Source organism: Pogona vitticeps, chromosome 3 (genome assembly GCF_051106095.1).
Source record: "Pogona vitticeps strain Pit_001003342236 chromosome 3, PviZW2.1, whole genome shotgun sequence".
Classification (NCBI taxonomy): domain Eukaryota; kingdom Metazoa; phylum Chordata; class Lepidosauria; order Squamata; family Agamidae; genus Pogona; species Pogona vitticeps.
The window spans coordinates 238,141,239-238,143,958 of NC_135785.1; positions in this window are offsets into that span (position 1 = coordinate 238,141,239).

Sequence of the window (2,720 nt, forward strand, 5' to 3'; positions counted from 1 at the left end):
TTATTGCCTTTTTTGCTCTTACTTTATAAAACTGGTTAATACATTGTGTCTACCAATTTCTTCTATAGTTACCTGTAAAATATGGCCTGTATTAATTAATGCATTAATATTCTACTTTTACATTTTCTGCATAATTTTAGGTCTGTACATTTCAAATTGTGTAAGCATGGCCCTGCTCCAGGCTTCCCTGTATTATGCAACTGATCAACTAAATGGCTGCAAGAGGAATTTCATAGCCAACACTATCTGAGAGCTTCCTTTTTGCACAAGAACCTTGGTTGGAGCTGGGCCTATGCTAACCTTCAAAGCCTTCAAGCCCTCCCAGCTAGGCCTTTTCTCCACAGGAGCCACATTTAGGTGTCTGTAGATATGGGTCTGTCAGGTGGAGTTCCAGAATGGAGAATTATATGATTTGTGGTCCCAAAAAGCCAGAAATCTCATGCCTAGTGTGTTGATTTTTCAGGTAAGGGCATGCCAAGAACATCTGTATGTGGGAAATCCATAGCAGTTCTGTGTCTATGGGAGGAATGGCAGGTATCCACAGGTCCAACTTTTAGGGTTAATTTGTTTTGGGTTCTTGTGCAAGGTACTTCATTTGTTTTCAAGTCATTTGGGTACCAGTCCTTTCATTAAACATGAAAGGGATGGGTTCTTCGATTTTGACTTCTCTTGTTCATATTTCTGGTGCTAGATCAAATAAAGCTCTACAGAACACTCAAAATTACTCCAAAAAGTAGAGACAAGACAACAATAATAAACTCCACAAGCACGTGACAGCAACAGTGAATGAGAAAGAAAAATCAGTCATAATGAGACCTAAGCAGACTTGAACTATACTTTAAATCTCACATTTATCATAGTCTCACCATCCTCATCCTCCTCTTCATCAATTCATCAACAAGAAACATTTTAAAAAGATAAAGAAAAATCATCATCATAATCAAAACCATCAGAACTATGTGAGGCAGCGCTAATTTATATTCATCAGAAGCAGAAGCATCTCCAATGAGCAAGCTGTTGCCAGTGCTTCGTGCCACCCACATCACCACCAAGTTCTTCTCAGACCACTCAAGTAACCTTTCAGGTGCAAGAGACAATGCAGGTTGAGCTGATTTTACATACAGAAGTCAAAGAAAGATAATCTGAAAGAGGAAATCCATATGAAATCTAAAATGTTCAGGTTCCTCTCATTCATTAAACTGAATTATTTCAGAAGCTCTCTTCCAGAAATGAAGGAAAGAATCTAAAAATGAAAGAAAGAGCCTCTTTCCTATTGTTTTGCATTCATGACAATCCTAAATCCTGTCCCTCCTGGGAATTATACTCTCCTAAATTATCCTGAAGAATTATACTCTCCTAAATTATCCTGAAATATTGGAAATCCACAGCAAACAAGAAACACATCAGCTTGTATCCTCAGTAATCTAGGCTGTGTGCCAGCCAAACAACATGCAGGCTGAAGCAATCTAGGGGAAGCCACATAATGTTCCCAGACTCCAAAGTGTAAGACTCATAATGTGTAGCACTTGAAACACTTGAACTCTTTTTTAAAAAAACTTAAAGTCCATCTTACAGAGTTCTCTTATATAAGAGAAAAATGTACTAAGGATGTCATTCTTCCAGCAAGTTAGGAAATAAAATGCTTGTAACTATGTTACACAACTGAGTTACACAACTGTGAAATGGTCTTAACCTGGAAACTTACCAACAGCATATTTTGAAGCTTTGAATCTGTTCCACCTCCACTTAACCCTCTTTTTCTTGGAAAACTTAGGCCCTGCAGATTTTTGGCTCATGCATCTCCTGTTTCATTTATTTTGAAGGCTACATATTTTATTTACACAGAGACTCTATAATCACTGCATATCAATCATTGTATACAAGCCAAGAGAAGCCATCATACATGAGAGACGCCATTCAGATGGCAGGGAAGAGCTTTTTATTCAAAATAGGCTACTGGATTGCTGATTCCACACTGCCTCTTTGTGTATGTAAGTAAAGTACCCAATTAAGGACAAAACTATGGTCTAAATCCGACTGCTAGTCCCAACTACAGAAGATTCACTGCTGAAATCCAGTAATATCTGGAAAAGAGTAGGTTAATTGAATCAATGAAATTTATGGAAGCATTGATTTACCAAATCCCCACTGATTCAATGCATCTACTCTAATCATGACGTACTACTAGAGTTCAGCCACTGAATCAATCAATTGAGTCAATGCTTTTGTAAATGTCATGCATTCAATGATTCCACACTAGTTGGAATTACAATTGGATTTAGGACTATGGGATTAATTTGAAATGCAGTTTAGCTTTTAAGATGTTGGCTACCTATATAAATCTAATGTAAAAGATGTATAAATTCTGTTGGTGATGACTGGATTCAATTTTTAAAATCAAAGATATTAGCTTAATTTAGGCTTCAAAATCCCAGCACTGTGGATTATGTATCTAAAAGACTCTTCTGCTATATGAACCAGCCCACAATGTACAGTCTTCAGAAGTTCTGTATATGCCTAGTATTAAAGCTCTGCCAAGGGTTAAGTCCAAACAGAATAATGCACACTTGAGCAAGGACATGGAGTTGCACCTCAGCATCAAGATCTTTGACTATGAATTCTGCTTGAGTTGATGAAGAGACAGAGCATAGGTCTACATTAACCCTTATTATGTACCCACTTCAAAGAAAATCTGTGTAAGATAAGGAAATCTGTAAATA